Source organism: Schistocerca nitens, chromosome 4 (genome assembly GCF_023898315.1).
Source record: "Schistocerca nitens isolate TAMUIC-IGC-003100 chromosome 4, iqSchNite1.1, whole genome shotgun sequence".
NCBI classification, from domain to species: Eukaryota; Metazoa; Arthropoda; class Insecta; order Orthoptera; family Acrididae; genus Schistocerca; species Schistocerca nitens.
Genome location: NC_064617.1, coordinates 851191684 through 851215815, shown reverse-complemented (window position 1 = coordinate 851215815; position 24132 = coordinate 851191684). Strand labels below are relative to the sequence as shown.

The 24132-nt window shown below is 43.1% G+C and overlaps 1 protein-coding gene across 2 annotated transcripts in view; it reads left to right on the top strand.

Moving 5' to 3' along the window:
- LOC126253289 (nucleotide exchange factor SIL1) overlaps positions 1-24132 on the top strand; it is a 129728-nt gene that overhangs the window by 61270 nt on the left and 44326 nt on the right. The gene's annotated exons all lie outside the window — the stretch shown is intronic.

Genomic DNA, 24132 nt, shown 5'->3' with positions numbered 1-24132 from the left:
TGCTTCTCTAGAAAATCCTCAGTAAATTCAAACACTAGCAGTATTGTGTGGTAAGGGTCTCTTGTTATCCCTGCTTTATATTCATGCCTTCTCCATTGCCAGATGATTGAGAAAGGCAGTGACCACTTATTTCAGCTCTTCATCACTGTGAAATATTGTTCATTGGGAAAATCTTACAATTTTATGAAACTGTGATAAACAAGAAGCCAAATCAAAGTTATAGTGTTGGTGACAAAAAATTTCAGAGTTGAAACTGTTGGGGGAAATTGCAATTTCACTTGTGGTGAGTCATTTTCATAGAAGAGCACATTGACAATTCTGAACTGCCATCACAATCTGCATAGAGCTTCACTGAATGTGTTAGCTTAAGATTAAAAAAAGATAAGGAATAAACCATTCTGCTTCAGAAATGATTTAATGTATTTTGGTACTGAATCTTTATCTTTTGTGATCTGATTAGAGAAGAAGCATAACTGATATTTGCTCAAATGTACACAATTAAGACCACAGTTTTTATTTCTTGTTGCAGTTTGCATCAGTATTATGATTTTTTTATTCAAGCAAATTCCCAAAACATTTAAAGATACAGCTACTCACTTATTTTTATGCTCATCAGTATATTGTTGTTGTGGTCTTCTGTACAAAGACTGGTTCAATGCAGTTCTCCACATTGCTCTGTTACATGCCAACTTCTTCATTTCTGCAATAACTAGTGCAGTCTACATCCATTTGAACCTGATGATTTTGTTCAAACATTGTGTCCCACTACAATCCCGCTCCCTCCTGCTTTTCTCCATAGCTTGATGTGTCAAGACTTCTTCTATCAACTGATCCTTTCTCTTAGTCAAGTTGTGCCATAAAATTTCTTTTCTCTCCAGTTCCTCATAAGTTATTCTATTAACCCTTTTAATCTTCGGCATTCTTCTGCACCACCACATTTCAGTGCTTCTATTTTCTTCATGTCTGAACTATTTATCATCTACATTTCACTTCCGTGCAACACTCCACTCCACTCCACTCCACTCAAAAACTTCCTAACACATAAATTTGTATTTTAAGTCAGAAAATCCCCCTCCCTCCCTCCACTCAAAGTACAAAACTTATCTAGTATTTTAAGTGTATCATTTCCTAATCTAATTCTCTCAATATCTCCTGGTTTAATCGGACTACATGCTATGACCCTTGTTTTATAGGGTTCTTCAAAAGGTGCGCAATTTTTTGTATATCAAATTATGAACTTTATTTTTTTCAAAACACATTATCAAAATATATAAACATGTTCATCATACCTTCCCATTTCAGGTATGGAAAGTAATGTCTGGCATATGACCTCCTCTACTGTGCTGGCACGCAGGAACTTTATCCATGACTCCCTGGCAAGATTCCACTTAATTTTGTCAACAACACCGAGCGAGGTGGCGCAGTGGTTAGCACACTGGACTCGCATTCGGGAGGACGACGGTTCAATCCCGTCTCCAGCCATCCTGATTTAGGTTTTCCGTGATTTCCCTAAATCGCTTCAGACCAATGCCGGGATGGTTCCTTTGAAAGGGCACGGCCAATTTCCTTCCCAATCCTTCCCTAACCCGAGCATGAGCTCCGTCTCTAATGACCTCGTTGTCGACGGGACGTTAAACACTAACCACCACCATTTGTCAACAACACATCAGATTTGCTCCTTTAACTTGCAGATGTTTTGGGATTTATTCACACACGCCAATGATTTAAGGGGACCACATCGTGGTTCAGGTCGAAAAAAATCGATATTTGGTTTTCATCATATTTCGATAGATTTAGGTTATATTTAAGTACTCTGAAAAGGATTTTGCTGAAAAATTTTTTTTTTCGAGCATTTAAAGAGCATTTTCCTACAACGTGTGTTTGTGCCATGCCCACTTTTCTGTCACCCACTGTCAACCAACACACTGTCAACTCTAAGCCATGTGGAGATGCCATTATTCTCAAAATAGAATGTGCAGGCCATGTTCAAAAGTGTTTGGGAACAAGGTTGAGAAAACTAATGGTTAATATGAGAGGAAAAATATTAGAAGATGGGAAAATTGTTGACCGGACAGGGTCGGTTAACTAAAACTGAAATAGAAAACTTGCAGGTATACTATGAGCAGGCAGTTAGGAGGAATAAAGAAAATCTGGAGGCAATGAAGAGAGATGTTTGGGCCATATTCTTCCATAAGTCCTCAACTGATGATAAGACATGTCCTGGATTGTGTCCATCAGGAGAAAATTTGTGGTGCAAATACAATAGGGCTCAGGCAACTGGAGAGTCTTATTCTCACCAGCATTCTCTTCCTGCTGCTGTTATTACAGCAATTAAACCTATTTTCAGATACTTGGCTGCATGGGCAGACACAGAACCCAAATGAATGTTTCAACAGCATAATTTGGAACCGCCTTCCTAAAACTGCATTTGTAGGTGTGCATACAATGAAACTAGGAGTTCATGATGCTGATATTACATTCAGTAGTGGTAATATTGGAAAGTGTTGTGTACTGAAAAAGCTGGGAATTAATCCTGGTGAAAGTATGATCACTGGGCTGCAACATTGCAATAAAATGAGGATATCCAATGCAGACAGTTCTGCATCTAATATGGCCAAGAAAGCAAGACAAACATCCAGGAAGGAGAAAAAGAAACTGGAAGACCTGCTAAAGGCCAAAGAAGGGCCATCATATGCAGCAGTTTAGTTTTAATTAACTGTAAGTAACAAATTTCAAAAGGTTTTTCTTTAAAGTCAATTTCCCGCAAACTAAAATTTTCAGTACATATGCCCCATTATATCAGAAACTATCATAGATAAATGAATGAAATTTTCAGAGACTCCGGTACTACATTCATGAATAGTCCCCCATTAGGAAGTTCACAAAAAAAAAATTCTGAAGAAAAAACTTAATATTTTTTTGCTAATAAATTTAAAAAAGTATTTTTTGAAAACTATAAAATAGATAAAGTAGATTTTAGTACAACTGACTCTATTAGCACCATGTAACATACAGTAAAAATATTAAGGTCCTGCATCAAATAGTTTTTTTCAGAAATGGGTCAAATACTGCCTAAATTAACATGTGTTAGATAGGCAGGGTGTGGTCCCCTTAAGGTAACCCCAAAGAAGAAATTGCAAGGGGTTAAGTCACATGACCTGGTTGGTTGCCATTACACAAGATGTGGCAATCTGGTAACTGCTCCTGGAGCAATTCAATCATTTCATGGGAAGAATGACAAGTGGCACCATACTGCTGAAATCACAACTCTTGACTGTCCATTACATTGAAATGAGGCCATAAAAAATCTCTAATCATCACATGGATCAGTTTCCATTTAACTATCACAGCTTGTCCTGTCTCATCTTCAGAAAAATAAGTGCTGGTGATGCTACCCACCCAAAAGCCACACCATGCTGCCACTTCCTGTGGATACATTTCCCTCTCATGAACCATGCAAAAATTTCCTAGACCCCAAATATGGGAGCTCTGTTGATTCATAAATCCATTTAAGTGGAAGCGAACCTTGTCACTAAAGATGATGATACTTGCAAAACTGTTGTCTTCTCAAAAACCCTTGAACAGAATGTTGCCTCTTCTCATGATCAGATTCTTTCAGCTACTGCACTAACTGAATACTGTAAGAGTGGTAATAGAGATCATACTGGAGAATTTGCTGTATTATGCCCAGTTCTTGGGAATAGTGAAAAACTGATGTCACTAGACTAACAGCCACACTGTCACAAACCACCACAATATTTTGCACAGATTGGCCAGAATAAGGATACCCAGAACACTTAATGTTCTCTGCTGAATCCATTTCATTGAACTTTGCAATAAGTCTGCAAATTGGTGAGGTTTTTTTTTTACATTGCACAGTAGAATCACCCAAATATTTCTCACAGTTGTTGTATAGTTTTCTATGTTTTGATAAAATGTTTTCACTATTGGCACGTGCTGCACAGTAGTAAACTGCTACACGATCAGGCATACTGTGAAGAAATGTGAGAAATACAAAATGAAGCAGAAATCTGAATGTTTATGGAAACCAAAATGATGCACCTCAGAGTGATCAACTAACAAATAAAAATGTACTGCACAATTCAAAATGACACACTTTTTGAAGGACACTTTACTTTTGTTGATTTTCATGTTGTTATATCCTTTCAAGACACTATCTATTCCTGCAAACTGCTCTCCTGAATCCTTTGCTGTTTCTGAGAGAATTTTAATGCCATCGGCAGACCTCTTGGAACTTTGCTTTCCAAATCTCTCTGTACTTTTCTTCACAGCTTGCTCAGTCTACATGTGGAATAACGTTATAACTTTGAGGTGGGTTACAATGCATTTTCACTCCCTTCTCAACTAATACTTCCCTTTCAGTTCCTTTGAATAGTATAATTGCAGTCTGTTTTTTGTACAAGTTGTAAATGACTGTTTGCTCCCTGTATTTTGTCCTTGCTACCTTTAGAATTCCAGAGAGTGTATTCCAGTCAGCATTGTCAAAAGCTTTCTTTAAATCTAGAAATGTTAACAAACTTAAGTTTGCCTTTCTTCAGCCTATGTTCTAAGTTAAGTTGTAGGGTCGGTATTGCCTCCCAGGTTCGTATATTTCTCTGGAACCCAAACCGATCTCCCCAAGGTCAGCTTCTTTGTCAGTTTTTTTCCATTCTTCTGTAATTTGTGGCAGTAGTTCACAACCATGATTACTTAACTGAGAGTTCCAAAATATTCACACCTGCCTTCTTTGGAATTGGAATAATTACATTCTTTTTGAATCCCGAGTGTAGTTTTGTCTCACATATCTTGCACATCAGGTGGAATAGTTTTGTCATGGCTGACTCTGTCAGTAATCCTGAAGTAATTTTGTCTACTCCAGTGCATTGTTTCGCCTTTGGACTTTCATAGTCCACATTGAGGTTGACTTCTCACCCGTGGTCAACTGGGAGATTGTTTCACTGTGCGGCAGACAGCAAAAGACTTTTAGGGGGGTGGAGGGGAGCAGTGTGTAGACCAGGGCCGCACAAGGTGCATGCACCAGTGCATCACACAGTGCAGAGTGCAGAAGACGGCTGCGCTATGTTGACGACGGTGCAGACCCCCCACTCCTCGGCTTTGCGCAACAGCGCTGCCTCTCACTTCCTTATCTTGTGTCGCTCGCGCCGCCTGTCTCGACCTGTTTCAAAGCTTTTACCCTGTTGTCTTCGTCATTGCCAAATACTAATGTTCACTAGGTGGAGAGCTTAGTTTGGTGTACCGGTACAAAAGAGATTTATATAATAACTGTAATGGTAACAATTTTAAATTTGGTTTCATCACAAATGTATCTTCCTATGTGCTCTTTATTTTATTTGCAATTATGCTACTAAGATCTGGAACAAGAGATTGGCTGACAGCAATTCTGAGAGAATTTTTTAAATTACAATTAGAAATACTCGCACGTAATCAAGTTTTTGTACAAGACAAAACAGAAAAAAACCTTTCACATACACAAGTGGAACCAACATTGAGAATTGGCTGCAGGTAGGTAATTTCCTGAAACAATAACAAAGCCAATGTTAATAATTGAAAGTAATGTAAGCCATTGTTTCGAAGTACTAAAATGCGATAGATTTTAATAAACATGTAATGTGTACTATTGGTTTTAATGTAATGTTACACTTGCATATGTAACGCAATCTCCTTTATTTAGCTGTATGTCATATACCGGCACATTACCTGGAATCGGTCGTTAAACGCAATTTTAAGGGATTGTAGCACCTCGACGTATTTTTCAAAGCGCGCTCCTTCCTGCACAGATGCTGTCAAACAAAAACATAGTACCGTTTTGATTAGAGCGGTTATAAAAATCAGGCTGTTTTAATAAAGGTGCAATTTATATCTCGCTTACCTAGTTCAGGAAAGTTTTGTGTATTTTTCTCTGAAAGGTTGTTTTTGAGGAGCTTCAGTTTATACCGGAAAGCGTTTATTTTGCTGATCATATTGTTGATGAGATTGTTTTCTTTTTGGAGTTTCAGACTTAAATCATTTAGGAGAGCCATAATGTCTGCTAAAAATCCTAAATCAGCTACGCATTCAGGGTCATGAAAAAGTGGCTCCGGACGTCCTTTGCTCTCCAAAAACTGAGCCACAGTGTGGCGTAGTCGAAAAATTCGGGAAATCACTTTCCCTTTGCTCAGCCAGCGCACCTCAGCGTGGTAGGGAATATCTGGATACTCCTCTTCAAAGGAAATCAAAAATTCTTTGAATTGACGATGAGTGAGTCCATGAGAACGAATGTAGTTCATGATATGCACCTCTACCTTCATCACATCTTGAAGACCGATAACTTTTGCACAAAGAGCCTCTTGGTGTGCAAAACAATGAACGGAAGGTAAACTTGGCACGTTAAGTTTTTTCCGCAGTAGGCCAATAAACCCTTTTGCTTTACCGCACATTGCTGGTGCCCTGTCTGTGGTTATGGAAAACAGATTTTCCCAAGGGAGTCCTATTCCTTCAGCTGCCATTTCAACAGCTGCTAAAATATCCGCCCCTGTAACAGTGTCCTTCAACGAAATCATATCCAGGAACTCTTCCGTTACATGTAGGTCGTCGTCCACGCCACGCAGAAATATTGCTATCTGAGCCGTGTCGTTAATATCCGTGGATTCATCAAGTGCGATAGAGTACGCTAGGAAGTTTTCAATTTTGGCTGCCAGTTGTTCATGCAAATTCTCAGCAATGTCGTTGATTCTCCGATGTATTGTGATTCTGGAAAGTGGTATTCTGCTGCACGTGGGAGCTAATGTGGGATTCATGGTTTCTACTACGTCCAACATAATGTTTTTTATTAATGGCCCATCCATAAATGGCCTCCCAGCTTTTGATAAACGTAGAGCAACTTTGTAACTAGCTCTGAGAGTCCTTTTGCAACACCCCTCTTCTTCTTCACCCTAAAGTAGAGAAAAAAGATATGTTAGAAATAATTTATGCAAAAACGAAAACTAAGGAATCTAAACAAATGTTATTTCGTTTCGCATGACCTTTAACCAAAATATACATGCTAAAGTACTTGCAACAAACCTCGTTTGTAGACACAGAATTCTCTTCTGTAAGAGTTTGCAACTTCCGTGATTCTTCCTCTCTGGCATCCCCTGTTATATCACTATACTTTTCTGAATGCAATTTGCTGTAGTGCCTTTCAATAGACGATTTTCTTACACACGTAATTAGTGTACCGCAGATTATACATTTGGCTTTACCGTCACAACGCACAAAAAATAGGAGAGTGCCCATTCCGGTTTAAATTGACTTTCGGCAATTTTCCCTTTTTTTGGAGCAGATGGTTCCATTATTCCGGTAATTGTCTTGCGCTTACGTATTCCAATGTTGACTAAGCCGTCTGGCAGCGCATTCGGCAGCGCACAGCGTCGGCCTCACCTAGCAAGCCGAGCTGAACCGATGCACTGTGCAGGCACTCGCTGCACCTCGCTTTGCACGCATGCGGTTTTCCGTGTTTGTGCGGCCCTGGTGTAGACTGTGCAGACCTATACTTCCTTATTCACATGGTCTCCAATTTTGTGACTGTCGTGTTACAATCCACACCTCACGCATTGAGAGTGTCTCGCACAACACGTCCAGGCCCTGGTTGTATTCCAGGGGCTGTCCTCCAGTTGGGGGAGGGAGTGTCAGTTTCTTCATTCCCTACATCTATACCACTGGTGGTTTCCACACCATTGGTGCAGCCAGAGGTGCCTAGTCATCCTCTGGCATTAGGGATGATGACACCTGTCAAGATCCCCTCCTCTCAAGACAAGGACTAACAGCCACAGCCTGGAGCCGAAGAAAAGTATGGTTCTCTTTGCTCCCAGAAGGTAAAATGGGGAAATCTTCTCAGAAATCTGTCCCAGAAGAATAAGCAGAAAGGCAAACTACTTTCTGAGGCTTCGGACCTTCTGCTTCCCAGTCTTGCTGTAGTTGAGCCTCTGCACATGGACGACAACAGATTGTGCAGTCAGGTGGCAAAGCAATCACACTCATATTTTCCATTTACCACTTTCTCAGAGCTGACACACGAACACTCCTGCAATGGAACTATAATGACTACTATTGCCATTTGCCTGAACTCTGTCATCTAATGCCTACTTATTCTGCAATTGGCATAGTGCTTCAGGAAACATGGTTTAGGGAACACAGCTCCCTGCTCTGAAAAACTACCACCCCTACTAGACTAATTACATTAATGTCGAGAGAGCGTCCAGTCATATCTGTATCTTCATATGCTCTGATATTTTCAGCGAGCAGGTGCCCCTTACCACTGCACTAAAAGCCGTAGCCTTCAGGGTCTACCTGTCAGTTAGGATGACAATATGTAATGTTTATTTCCACAGATGGACCTTTCCATTATCACGAGCTGTTAAGAGTTAGGAGAACAGCCCCCTGCTCCATTCCTCTTATTGGGGGACTTTAATGCCCATAATCTTCTGTGGGGTGACGACACTGTCTCACAGAGGCCAAGTACTAGAACACATCCTTTCATAATTAGACCTCTGCCTACTCAACACTGGATCTGCAGCCCATTTCAGTATAGCCCCCATAACATTTTCAGCTTTTGATCTCACAGTTTGCAGCCCAAGTATTTTACCCCTGATTCAGTGGTGAGCCCAGAGTGATCTTTGTGATAGTGACCATTTTCTTATTGTTCTCTCCTTCTCTGCTCGGACATCTAGAACATGCTCCATTTAGGTAGCTTTGGAAAGCTGATTGGCAGGCTTTCTCCTCTGCAGCTTTTTCACCTAGTTGTGTGATGGCTATTGACAAATTGGTACAATACCATACTCCTCTGGTTCCATTCAGATGACTGTCTGTGCCATGGTGGTCTGAAGATATAGCCACAGCTATCAGGGAATGCCACAGGGCACTTAAACAGCACAAGCTCCATCCCTCTATGGATAACTTAATAGAATTCAAGAGACTCTGGGCGAAAGTGCAGTTTTTAATAAAGAAAAGGAAGCGGGGGTGTTGGGAGAACATGTCTCAACTATGTGATTCTACACCCCATCGTCCCAAGTACAGACTAAACTCCGCCACATTTGCGGCCTTCCATCATCCATGGCAGCTCCTGGCATTCTTGTAAATGGCAATATCTGCTCTGATCCTGTGGTACTTGCTGAATGTTATGTGGCGCACATCACTGAAGTGTCCACTTGCAGTAATTGCCATCCTCATTTCTTGGCCTGAAAACATCTTATTGAGTGCCACTTGTTATCTTTCCATGCACATGGCTCTATCTCATACAAATGCTCAAACACCTTTGTGCCGACAGCAAGAAACATATCCTCTGGCTTTTTAATTGCATTTGGCAAGAGGAAGTATTTCTCTCTCAATGGTGGGAAGGTATTATTATTCCTGTCCTGAAATCGGGAAAGGAACCACATATTTTAACAAATTACCTGCCAGTCTCTCTAACGAATGGGCTGTGTAATTATTCGAATGAATGGTCAATCACTGTCTTTGTTGGTGTCTTGAAGCCAGAAGGCACATATCATTTTTTATTTATTTATTTATTTATTTACATTTTCTTTGCGTGGAGCCATCTTAATGATGGCTTTTGCAAATGTCAGACTTAATACTATGGTTATAAAAAATGGCTCTGAGCACTATGGGACTTAACATCTGCGGTCATCAGTCCCCTAGAACTTAGAACTACTTAAACCTAACTAACCTAAGGACATCACACACATCCATGCCCGAGGCAGGATTCGAACCTGCGACCGTAGTGGTCGCGCGGTTCCAGACTGAAGCGCCTAGAACCGCTCGGCCACACAGGCCGGCATACTATGGTTATATTTATACTTATAAAATACACTATATTCTGTAGCTGTTGCTTCTTATGTCTATTTTTTTACATTTATCACATTACAACTGATATGCTAATGCCTCATGTTACAATCACTACCTTAAAATTCATTGAAAGAATATAAACATTTTTCTATTAGAAAAGATTTTAATTTTGTTTTAAAAACATTTCCTGTGTACATTCTTAGAGAGTTTGGTAGCTCGTTATACCAAATCAAATCACTGATGTATGGACTTCTATCAGTCAATTTTAATGTTGTTCTGTTACGGAAATAGTTACACTTTGTTCTAGTGTTGTGATCGTGTACATCACTGCCGTTGGTTGACTTATAAAAAATACAACTATTTTGAAGATGTACAGAGAATATATTGTCAGATATTCGTGCTGCACAAACACTTCACGACATGGATCTCTATGTCCCATCTCATGTATAAGTCTTATTGCTCTTTTCTGTAGTAGTAGTATTCTTTTTAAATGTACATCAGCTGCACAGCCCCATAGTTCAATTCCATAATTGAGAAAGGGGTAAAGTGTTCCATAATATACTAATTTCAGTGCTTGGCTAGGAACTATCTTTGCGAGCTGGCTGAGGAGATATATGGCACTACTGACTTTTCCGCATACGAAATTAATGTGGTCAACATATACACCCAGGAATTTACAGTTACCATTTTCTGTTGCAGAGATATTACACACACTATTCATATTGTTGTGATGAGAACTGCCTGTTTTAAATGTCAGTAGTTGAGATTTGGTGACATTCACCTTGAGTCCCTGATCATTGAAGTATTTTGTTACTTCTGTTACACCACTAGTAGCAAGAGATTCTAGCTCTTTTAGATTCACTCCCATAGAATAAGATTGACGTGTCATCTGCATAGCTTACAATATGGGAGTTAATGGGTTGTGCAATGTCGTTAATATATATAAGGAAGAGAAAGGGTCCAAGGATTGAGCCCTGTGGTACACCTTGTAATACAGGTTCACTGGTGGACTGGGAGTTCATGATTTTATTATCTAGTTTGTATGACAATTTAGTGCTTTGCTTACGATTCAACAGGTACGTGGTTAGAAGATTCATGGCTTGATCCCCAATACAATAAGATTTTAGCTTTTTAAGAAGTACCCTATGGTTTACCGTATCAAATGCTCTTGTCAAGTCCAAAAATATACCTGCAGTCTGCATCTTCTGGTCCAACAGACAGTAAACGTCTTGGATGAACTGTGTAACTCCCTAAATCACTCCAGGCAAATGCCGGGATGGTTCCTCTGAAAAGGCACGGCCAACTTCCTTCCCCATCCTTCCCTAATCCGATGAGACCGATGACCACGCTGTCTGGTCTCCTTCCCCAAAACCAACCAACCAACTGTGTAACTGCTGTGGTTGTACTTAGCTCTTTCCTGAAGCCATGCTGCGAATCTACAAGCAGTTTATGTTTTGTGAAAAAGGCACTTAGCTGAGAAAGGATAATGCTTTTGAATATCTTACTAAAAGTGGGAATTAATGATATTGGTCTGTAGTTGGAGACTTCTTCCTTACTTCCCTTTTCATACACTGGTTTCACTACACTCATTTTTAGAACCGTTGGATACATGTTATCTCTAATGCTGCAATTAATCTGGTGAGTAAGAGGTTTAGAAATTTCTTTTAAGCATGCTTTAGTAATAACACTGGATACGCCATCCCATCCAGATGAAAATTTTTTCTCTAGCATGTATATTGCCCTGCGAACCTCCTGCTCATTCACTTCCACAAATACAAATTCGGTACACTGGGTGAGATGGCACCAGATCTCTATCTGTGAATCTGTAATATGCATTGATTGTTCACCAGAAATGTAGTAGTTATTAAAATGAATGGTTACATGTTCATTTTTTTCGGTATTTATCAGTCAATTCCAAGATGCTTTGCTTATGTTGTCAGACTGTTCTATTGTTTTGCTGTTAATCTGCTTCCTTAGATTGACAATTTCAGTTTTAAAAGTTTGCTTGGCCCTATTGTATTTTTCCTTGAAAACATGCATAGTAGTAGCTTTATAAAGCATGATTCCAAAGTGGGTTTTTGGGCTTTCCGGTCCACCACAGATCACCTGGTTTGTTTGGTATCTGCAGTCGCAATGCTTTTGCACATTGCCAACATCTGATTGCTGCGTTCTTTGACCTACAGTAGGCATACAATACCACCTAGTGACATCACATCCTCTCTACACTACATGAGTGGGGTTTCGAGGGCAGTTTACCCATTTTTATCCAGAATTTCCTAGCTCTCAATTTTTTTTAGGTCCGGATAGGTTCAGCTCTCAGCAACCACTATGTACAGGAAGCTGGAGTCCCTCAGGGATCAGTTCCGAGCATAATGCTGTTTGCTATCGCCATCAATGGTATCGTAAATGCAGTGGGCCCCACAGTTTCTCTGTCACTGTACGTGGATGATCTTTGCCTGTACTGTGTCTCTGCATCACTGTTCACTGTGCACCACTAAGCGATAGCTTTAGGGGGCTGTCTGGAGAGTCCATAATTGGACCCTGAACCACACCTATCAGTTTTCTCCTGCAAAATCATGAGTTATGCATTTTTGTCGACTCAGGACTGTGCACCCACACCTAGAAATTTATCTTGGTCACTAGTTACTCAAAGTCATTGACACTTTCCAATTCTTAGGTGTTTTATTTGACCACAAGCTAACTTAGCTGCCTCATGTCCACCAGCTCAAGGCAACTTGTATGAAGAAGCTGAATGCTCTCCATTTTCTTAGTCACTCCTTGTGGGGCACGGACCGCACAGTTCTCCTGAGATTTTAAAAAGCACTGATTTTATTCCACTTGGACTATGGATGTGTTCCCTAAGGGTCGGCAGCACTGTCCATACTGAGCCTGCTGGACCGTGTTCACAGCATTGGCATGCGGTTGGCAACGGGGACCTTCCATATGAGCCCTGTTGACAGCCCCCTAGCAGTAGCTGGTGTGCCACCACTGTGGCTTAGTTGACAGCAGCTTGTGGAAAGTTACGCAGTCGCAGTCTGTCAGATGCCTACCCATCCATGTCACTCAACACTGTTCCACAACCAGCAGTTCAGACTCTTTGCGCATTGCTCAAAACTGGGAAGACCATCTGGGAGCCGACTCAGTTTTCTACTGAAGGACCTCCTAGAGCTACCTCTCAACATCCCATGTGGGCTTACCATGTCCTGTGATTTTAATGGACCTCTTTTGTGGCCCCAAGAAGGATGCTGATCCTACCCTTCTCCAACACCTCTTTCTTTCAATCCTCCACAATTATTTGGTATGCATCTACACAGATGGATTGAAAGTCAATGGCAGAGTCAGTTATGCTTTTGCACATCCAAGGGGACACGAGATGCACTCTCTGCTGAGTGCTTGCAGTGTATACACTGCAGAGTTGATTGCCATCTCTCAGGCTTTGCAGTATGTCAAATCCCAGGCCACAATGAACTTTCTGAGCTGTAGTGATTCTATGAGTTGCTTAAAAGGCAATAACCCTGTGCTATCCCAAAAATCTTTTGGTCGCCAACATTCAGGACATACTGGCTGACCTCTATAGCTCAGGAAAGATGGTGAGTTTCATCTGGACACCGAGCCACATAGGCATATCACGAAATGAACTCTCTGACCACCTAGCAACTACAGGAGATCAACTCCACATCAGGATACCTGGCTCAGACTTACAATTACAACTCCGATGCAGTATTTTTAGGCTCTGGTAATTGGAATGGCTGGCTACTGCAACCCAAAAGAAGTTGAGAGCGATTAAAAGATCCACTAAGGTGTGACATACATCTTTCCAGGCCTCCCGGGAAGATGCCACTGTATTGTGCTGACTACACATTGACCACGTGAGACTCAGCATGAGTTCGTTTTGAAATGGAAGGATCCTCCTCACTGCAGCTGTGGTAGTCTACTGATGATAGCATATGTTCTTTTGAGTGCGGCCTGCTGGCTGATCTGCTGCCCACACTCAGCTTGCCCATCTCACTTGCGGATAACGTGACAGACACTACCAAAATGTTGCATTTCAAGAGGGAGAGCAGATTTCACTGTAACCTATAGTGATCTTCCACTTCCAGTGTTAGGGGTGGTTATGGGGGTGAGAGCCTCCCCCTGTGGTGGGTACCCACCAAGCAACTGCAGATTCTTTTCTTACCCTCTCACCTTGTTATACTCGTAGCCCCCCGTGCAAGATGGTGCCTCATTTGTCCCATTTCTTTTACCTATTGTGGTACAACTACCGTCGCACCCTTTTAAACTCTTCAACTTGCTTACCGTATTTACTCGAATCTAAGCCGCACTTTTTTTCCGGTTTTTGTAATCCAAAAAACCGCCTGCGGCTTAGAATCGAGTGCAAAGCAAGCGGAAGTTCTGAAAAATGTTGGTAGGTGCCGCCACAACTAACTTCTGCCGTCGAATATATGTAGCGCTACACAAGCATGCTTTGTGGGCATAAAGATAAATACTGGTGCCAAAACCTCTGCATCAGTAAATAAATTTAAAAAAAAAAGGTAGAAGCCGAGCTTTTTTTTTCTCCGCCCCGAGTTTCGACCACTGCATTTTCGTACATTATCCAATGAAGTAAATACAAATTCCGTATTGTTCATCTTCGAATGTAGCAGAATTTCAATGTACTACGAAAATCCGACTGGCAAGACTGTTAGGGATGTTTGTCAATATGGCCAACTCTACGTTCCGAGTTTTTTCCTACCTGTGAGAAGAGATGGTTGCTAATAGGAACCTGATGAAATGTGAATCACATGCAGTATTATCTTCACCATAAGAATAATATGAATATAAACATTTTGTCATGTATTCTTTCGTGTTTGCTGCTATCTCATTTAAATCCTGTCTGCCTAATAAACTACGAAACTAGAGTGAGACAACAGCAAACTCGGAAGAATATACGTATCGTGTCATGTTTATATTCGTATTATTCTTATGCCTAATAGTGATAGTCAGAAATGAAGCACAGCAACTGACTAGATTTTAAATGTAAGATGACTAATTTCTGTGCAGAATTTGATGTACTAAAGAAGCGGCCGCAAAGATTTTCAAAAGGAGAAAAATTTTCGCTATACTCTCGTTCAGAACATGTTCTATCATACGCAGTCTATTATTTGGTTCTTGTTGATCATTATCAAAGAAAGCAGCAGTGTAAGTAACAACAAATAGCTGTATCTTGCCATTGTTTCACTAATGAGACGATTCCTCTTTTTTTTTTAAGCGGCGGTAGAGCTCACAAAAGCAAGTCATGCCGCGAGCGGCGACAGGCCGTAAACACGCACTATCAAAATGCGTCAATGCACGACACAGTACAGTAATGCATTTTCAGCTTAGAGTGACGTAAACACCTATAACAAAGAAAACGGCACTTATCAGATCAAAGCAAAATAAGCAATCGATTGAAACCAGATGAAGCACGTGAAAAAGGAAGGGTACCCGTATAAATACGGACGGAGCGCCTGACGCATAGCAATGGCTACCTGGTAAAGCTTAACTGCTAAGGTTATGACTCGAACCAAACTACTGTAGCTGTATCGTCATTCATTCGACCTAAATTGTGTCTCATATTACAATGGACCAACTTTGTTCCGATTTGGAGGTGCGGCCTAAAACTTTTCTCTCCCCTTGAATTTCGAGTCTCAAATTTCAGGTGCGGCTTAGATTCGGGAATTTTTTTTTCCCTTTATTTCGAGTCTCATTTTTCAGGTGCGGCTTAGATTTGAGTAAATACGGTACATAGTTTGAGCAGCCTAGTCCCCATTGTTTTCGGTTTTTACCTTTTGACATGTTTCTCTCATGATAAGGAGGGACTGATGACCCCATTGTTTAGTCCCTTAAACGCATAATCATCAATCAGATGCAGTATCTTCCCCAGTTACAGTGGAAGCCTCTCAGCCTGCAACATCTGGGCATTCACAGAGGGTGGGATTGTTGCTAGTTGGAGCTATGATGTTCATGCCTAATGAGGCCCATAGGAATACGGCTGCCCTACCAAGGAGGGGAAGAAGTCTGGTATGCACTCTGTGGGCATACCATGGAGAGTAATCTGAAATGTGCAACGGGTGCCTCCAGATGCCATTAAGCAATCAATGTGCATCCAACTGCAGTGTGTCACTTGGGTCGGAAGAGATTCTCTCTGGTTTTGGGCAGCTATGTGGAGTGGTAAAGACTGCCAGTGTTGCTTGTGAGATGAAGGCAGAGGTCACCATCTGTAGCATCATCGGCAAGACTGATTACAGACCTTTTCTACAGAGCTGAGTTGAGGGTCTGAATCAGAGGATCAGATGGTTTTGTGACTGTGTAGGCTGGAGATTCCTTAACTTTTGCCATAGGATAGTGGTGTTTTGGGTTGCACTTAATAGGACAGGAGTCCATTATACTCAGGAGACAGCTATACAGATAGTGGGGTTTTTGTGGAGTGGACTGGATGGTTCTTTCGGTTAGAAGGTCTCAAGGAAGTACAGAAAGGGCTCCAGTCTCAAAGGGTACAAAGCAAACAGAGGATGAGCATTAGACCTGTCAACAAGTGGTATTGTAGCTGTAAATTGTCATAGTTGTGCTAAAGAACCAGAGCTTGAAGTGCTAATAGAAAGTGTTGAAGCTGAGATCATTATAGGTGCTGAAATTTTACAAAGGGAATAATATTGTTCAAAAAAGATAGATTAAATAAAGTTGATGTTGGTCTGTTTCTTTCAGTTAGAAATTCAGTTGACATTTTCCTGAGAGACAGTCTCCATGCTATACAAACTAACTATGTAAGTGTGGAATAAATGTGGCTTAAATACAAAGAAATAGTATTGACAGTAATTGAGAGATATCTGTACTAATAATAAATGTGTAAAGCCATGTGTGTGTCTGAACACGCTAATCTCCAAAACTGCTTGACAAATTTTCTGGCATTTTCACCAGTAACTTGAGCATAATTTTGTACAACATAAAGGCTTTATTTCCTGAAAATTATATCACAGAAAAGATATCATAATTTAAGGTTAAACAAAGAAAAATCCAGAATTATGAAAAGAATAGATTGCTGCTCACTATATAGAGGAGACACTGAGTTGCAGACAGGCACAATAAAAAGATTGCTGTACATTTTATCTTTCGGCCAAAAGGCCTCCTTCTGATGTAGAAAATACACACACATTCACACAAGCACAACTCGCACAGCCCCCAGGGGCTCAGCATTCGTTTGCTGGGTATGGGCTTGGCGACCCCGGGGTTCCTGAGCTGGGGACTGGTAAGCGCCGCCAGTCCTCTGTCACCGTAAGCTCTGAGCATACTTCAACGACCACCGTACGGCGTGGCGATGGAATGTTGTGTGTCTCAGGGAGTGGGGATCTTGGCTTGACCGCCCGGATCGCAAGGATGGAATAAACCTCTATAAACAACCCCTGAATCTCAAGGTGTGCTGCGCGCTGATGAGATGCATGGCTGTTGAGGTGGAACAGTCGTTAGCGGGCATCCTCTGGGGAACCTGCCGCACCTCAGTTGTATAAGGCTTACCTAGGCACGCGGGGCTCTGTCTAGGTGGATTTATAGTTCCCTAGCTGCTCGTGGGACCGAGATGGATCCTTCGAAATCCTCTTTTCTTCCTCCCAGCGGAAAGGGTGGGCCGCTGGAAGGTTCTAACACCCAGTCTCTGAAGAGGGCTCGTGCAGTCAGTCCCCCTGACTCCGGCACTTCTTTGACAAGTCCAATCTTAGGTATCAGAATGCATTCTGGTAATCCGAATGCGTTTCTCATTGTGAAATGGAAGGAGGGTAGTTTCGAGAAGGTTTCGCCCTTCTATATACAAAAGGGATTGGAGGGAATCTGTGGCTCCTTAAAATCGGTGAAGCACTTACGTAATGGGACCTTGCTAGTGGAAACTTCCACTTCCCAGCAAGCAACTAACCTCCAGTCGGCTAAATGCCTTGGAGAGTATGCCATAGACACTGAACTGCACAGCACCTTGAACTACAGCAAAGGTGTTGTGACATGCCGGGATCTAGTTGACATTCCCAAGGAAGAACTGCAACGTGAGTGGGCTCCGGAAGGTATCGTTGATGTCCAACACATCATGAACAGGGTTGATGGTACTCTTGTCAAATCCGACTCCTTTATTCTGACCTTCAGTAGCACAAAACTTCCTGAACATGAACATGTTAAAGCTGGCTTCCTTCGCCTTAGTGTGAGGCCTTATTTCCCAACCCCAATGCGCTGTTTTAAATGCCAGCGTTTTGGGCATACCACCTTAGGCTGTAAAGGCGAAGCGACTTGTGGAAACTGTGGTCAGGCTGGTCATGAAGGAGTTGGTTGCTCGTCTCCGGCTAAATGTATTAATTGCTCTGGGAACCACCCTGTTTGGAGTAGGGACAGCCGAATATTTTTAGAGGAACGCAAGGTCCAGGAAATAAAAACAACCAAGCGTATCCCCTATGGTGAGGCCAAGAAGATTTATAAGTCGATGCAACCTCCCACATTTGCTACATCTTTTGCATCCCTGGTTCAGAAGCCTACTCCAAAAGTCGATGCCTCACCGCAGACTGAGGTGGTGAGTGTTGGCACTAACACCTGCAGCAGTCAGTGCACTTGCAATGCAGCCAGTGTTTCAGAGCCAGTAGCTCCTACTCGAACGGCAGACAAAGGTACAGTGGTGAACTTGGGCCAGCCCCTGGCGCCTCCAATAGCTGAGGCTGTTCCCAAGCCCAGTGCGCCAATTACCACTCCAACATCAGCTCCCCCAAAGTCCACCAAACCACAGAAAGCTACTGTACAGCAGCAACAGTGGGTCAGATCCCGTGGTAAACCATCTGACCATGTGGATGTTGTTTTACGTGAGGCTTCATCTGACTCTTCCCCAGAGTTGATGGAGTACGATGTATGTGTGGGGCAATCATCTCGTCCCACGCCTGCCCCTCCACCTGCTGCGGTCTCCCCGCCCCATCGGAGAGACAGGATGAAGGTGCTACCCCCAACATAGATGGCTCCCATACTTCAGTGGAACTTGCAAGGGTTCAGGACGCATGTGGAGGAACTTCATCTACTCTCTCAGGGTAGACCACTGTGTCTCTGTCTCCAGGAGACGTATTTCCATCCATCATACTCCCCTGAGATACGAGGCTATACACTCCACAAAAAGGATGACCTGCATGGAGAGAGAGCTAGAGGAGGCGTAGGTATTTTCGTCAGGATGGACGACCACTCCTCGCCTCTCTCACTTACGACGACTTTACAGGCCGTCGCTGTGTCCGTGCACGTGCGTCATCCATTGACTGTATGTTTACTTTACTTGCCCCCACATGATGCTCTTGATGAAGCGGCCCTCACCGACATTCTTACACAGCTCCCCCAGCCATTCATTATTTGTGGTGATTTTAATGCCCACAATGTGCTTTGGGGCTCTGCAATTACCTGCCCCAGGGGTAGAGCAATTGAGAGGCTTCTCCTGTCATCCTGTGCCTCCTTGCTCAATGGAGGACAGAGTACTCATTTCTGCACGGCGACTGGGTCGTTCTCTGCCATTGATCTCTCGCTTTGCTCTCCAGCTCTTGCCGCCAGTGCTCACTGGGAAGTGGTCGCTGACTTGCATGGCAGTGATCATTTCCCAATCTGGATTCACCTGCCAGATGGCGTGGGCCCCGAAAGGAGACCACCACGATGGGTTCTCAGTGGAGCTGACTGGACACGTTATAGCCAATTGGCCCAATTCGAACACTGTGCGAATGTTGAGGTGTGGGTGGATCATACTACCAAAACGGTCCTCCACGCCGCTGCAGCATCCATTCCACAGGCCACCGGAAGAGGCCACCTGTGCCTTGGTGGAGTGCCGAATGCCGCTCTGCAATCAGGACCAGGCGTGCGGCTCTGCGTCAGTTCAAGTGTCGGCCGACTGCTGAGAATCTTGCAGCCTTTCGGGTGGCGAGGGCAAGATGTCACCGCATTATTCGTGAGAGCAAGAAGAGGTCATGGCAAAAATTCCTGAACACCATTAATCGTTCCACCAGAAGTTCCATTGTGTGGGAGACCATCAGGAGAATTTCTGGCAGAGGAGGGAGGTGCCCCATAGCTGCTGTAATGAATAACGGCACTCTCCACACGGATCTGCGAGACATTGCCCAGACTATGGCAGCGTATTTTGCCACAGTTACTGCAACAACCAGTCAGGGTCCAGGTTTCCAGCGCCATAGAGTGGTTGCTGAGAGATGTAGTCTGAACTTCCAGTCCACCTCTCATGAAGTTTACAACTGCCCATTTTCTATGTGGGAGCTGGATTCTGCATTGTCTGGAGCTCGTGACACATCCCCTGGTCACGACAGGATCCATTACAGTATGCCATGGCACCTCACAATGCGCAATAGAGAAATCCTCCTCGCACTTTTTAATGCCATTTGGGCGTCAGATCACTTTCCTGACACGTGGCATGAGGCAGTTTTAATCCCTTTTTTAAAACCTGGGAAAGACCGCACGAGCCCAAGTAGCTACTGTAGTGTTGCCCTCACTAGATGCACAGGGAAGACCTTGGAGCGGATGGTCAACCGCCGCCTTGTCTGGATGTGTTAGAATCCCGGCAACTCCTTAGTCGCTTTCAGTGTGGGTTCAGGAGGTTTCGTTCCACCTTCGATAACCTTGCCCTCCTGGAGGCGGCTATACAACAAGCTTTTCTACGCCGTCATCACCTTCTAGGTGTATTTTTCGACATCGAGAAGGCCTACGATACCACTTGGAGGCGTCTCATCCTGGAGCAGCTTCATGAATGGGGTTTTCGTGGTTGTCTTCCTCTTTTTATTCAGTCTTTCCTCTCGCCACGATATTTTAGATACCGAATTGGTGACGTCCTATCTGATCGCTTTGAGCAGGAGATCGGTGTCCCTCAGGGGAGTGTTTTAAGTGTGACTCTCTTTGCCATCGCTATTAGTAGCATTACGTCCATAGTGAAAAGTCCTGTCCAGTGTTCTTTGTTTGTGGATGATTTCTCTTTGTTTTGTTCTTCTTCAAGCCTTGCAACGACAACTCGTCAGTTGCAACTTACGATTAGGCGTTTGGATGACTGGGCGCAGAAGAGTGGTTTTAAGTTTTCCACCAAGAAGTCTGTATGTGTTCTTTTTAACTGTTCTCGTTCGATTTTAACCTTTCGTGAGTTGCGGTTGAGGGACACTATTCTTACTTTTACAGACACGGTGAGATTTATGGGGCTCAGTTTTTACTCGAGGTTCACGTGGTTACCTCATCTTAAAGACCTGAAACGGCGGCTGCTTCAGGCTTTAAGTATTTAAAAATGTCTTAGCCACAGTACATGGGAAGTTGACAGGACTTGTCTGCTCCAGTTTTACAGGGCGTTTGTGCGATCTCGGCTCGATTATGGGTGCACGGTGTATGGGTCTGCGAGGCCTTCTTACTTAAAGATGTTGGACGTTGTGCACCATGAAGGGCTTCGGTTGGCCACTGGGGCATTCCGAACTAGCCCCATACCAAGCCTCTGTGCAGAGACAGGTGAACTGCCACTTCATATGCTACTTACGGTACGCCAGGCGTGTAAAACTTTGTCCACACCTGCATACCATACCGTTGCTCAGCCTCCTCTGGCACAGTTATTTCATAACCGGCAACGTGCGACGCAGCCCTATGGGATTCGCGCACAGGATTGCCTCGCTGCGATGTCTATGGCTGGTCTTCGTGTTTTATGTCGCGGTTGGAGCAGATCTCCACCTTGGCTCCTCCGGAGACCCAAACTTATTTTAGATTTGACTCGTTTTAAGAGAGATGGCACGCCAGATTTTACATTCTAGTCACTGTTTTTTAACATTTTAGATGTGCATCACGGTTTAACTGTCGTTTACACTGATGGCTCCAAACAGGAGAATTTCCTTGGCTGTTCTGTTGTGTTCCCTGATCATGTTACCCGGATTCGCCTCCCTGCTGAATATACCGTTTTTGCAGCGGAGCTCCACGCGATCCTGAAGGCACTGGAGCAGATGCATCGTGTTTTGGGCGATCAATTTCTTCTCTGCTCCGATTCTCTTAGTGCCTTACAATCACTGCAGAACCTATACCCGACTGAGGAGATGGTCCAGCTGATATATGACCAACTGTACTTGCTCCAACGGCGGGGTAAAGACGTATCCTTCTGCTGGGTGCCTGGTCATGTCGGCATATGGGGCAATGAACAGGCCGATCGGGCTGCCAAGGAGGCCTGCAGAGAGCAGGATGTGGACCAGTGTCCTATCCCCTTGCAGTCAGTCATTGCTGCACTCCACAGGAAGTGCATGGAGTTGTGGGAGGACGAATGGCTGGCGGTGGCGGCCAATAAACTGCGGTTGGTAAAGTCAACCACTCGGCCGTGGCGTTCCTCCTGCCGGTTGCTCAGGCGGGAAGAGATGGCCCTCACACGTCTTCGGATCAGGCACTGTCCTCTCACACTTAGCTTTTTATTACGGCGGGAGGATCCTCCGTTTTGTGATGCTTGTGGTGTGCACATCTCTGTCCGGCACATTTTAACAGACTGCATTTTATACCGTGATGCAAGGGCAGAAGCACAAGTTGATGGGGATCTGCCTTCTGTTTTAGCTAATGATGAGACGAGTGTGTCTAGGGTTTTTAAGTTTTGTGATGTGTCTGGACTCTGGCCTAAACTTTTAGGCTGGAGGTTTTAGTGTATTGCAGAGTGGCTGACTCCTCCCCTTTTTTCCTTGTGGTCAGCCAGCCACTTCCATCTGCTACATTGTTTTAGCTCCCTCTATCATTTTCTTCCTGTGTTGTCCATGTTTTACTGCTGACACCCTGCTTCATCCCACACTTCGGTGTGGGTGAGCACATATTTTTCAACGATTGTTACCCGTGTTTTATGTTCCGTTTTATATTCCTGTTCTGGGATTTTTCTTGACACCCGTCTCCCTATGTTACTGAACGGGCGCTGAAGACCTTGCTGTCGTGCGCCCAAAAAACCCCTCTACTACTAGTACTACTACTACTACTACTACTACTACTACTCGCACAGACATAACCACTGTGTTTGGCCATTGAGGCCTGACTGCATACAGCAACTGTCCCTGATGGGAGAATGGTAGGGGTAAGGAGGATGGTGAGTAGGAATGGGGAGGGATAGCAGGGAAGGGTGAGGGAAGGTGTTGTGCTGCTTGTGGGAACATGCATGGATGTGGTGGGGCAGGATAGTGCTGCGTCCACTTGAGTACTAAAAGGATTCTGTTAAATTTCAGTTACATGATAAATCACCCAAATCTGAAGGCTGTCAGTTCAACTAGATAGATAATGTTATGGGGAATGCAAATCAAAGACTGTGTTTTATTGATGGACCACTTAGAAGGTGCAAGAGGCCTACTAAAGAGACTGCATGCACTACACTTGTCTGCCTCTTGTGTAGTGCTGCTGTGTCGTATGGGATCCATATCAGATAGGATTGACAGAGAACATCGAAAAAGTTCAAAGAAGGGCGGTTTGTTTTGTATTACTGTGAAATGGGGGAGAGTGTCATGGATATGGTACACGGGTTGGGGTGGCAATCATTAAGACAAACTATTTTTCATTGTGGTGAGATCTTTTCATTAAATTTCTATTGTCAGCTTTTTTCTGTAATGCGAAAATATTTTGTTGGCGGTCATTTACATAGGGAGAAACTAGGGAGAAATTATCTTAGTAATAAAATAAGAGGAATCAGAGCTTGCACAGAAAGATTTAAGTGTTGTGGAGTGGTAAAGAAATAAGATATATGCATAGTCTAAAGAAGGTTTGATGAAGCATTTGTCAGGCAGTTGTGAATTACTGTGTAGTCATGTGGATTTAGATGTAGATGATGTCAAATTCTTCTCATAGTGTAGCATCTTGCACCTTGTCTTCATCTACTTCCTCTTCCCTTTCTATAATAACGCATCAAATTTGTTTTCCTCGCGTAGGGCTTCTGTATATTCCTTTGACTCTGAACTCTTTATATTCATACAAGTGCTTCTCTTTTGTCCAAAGGTCTCTCTAATTTTGTTATAGGCGGCATCTATCTTTCTTTTAGTAATGTTGGCTTCTACAGCTGTGCATTTGACGTCTAGCCATTCTTGCTTAGCCATTGTGCACTCTCTGTCAATCTCATTTTTTACGTTTCCTCCTTCATTTTCATATTTTCTCTTTTGTAAGTTAAATTCAGTGTCTATTGTGATATCCAAGAATTCCTGCTGAGCCGTTTTTACATTTTTTACCCTCTGCTGCTTCCCCTATTTCATCTCTCAAAACCATCCAGTTTCATACAGGTTCCATTTTCTTAATTTCCTACATTTCTGCACTTTCTTGAGTTTTAAT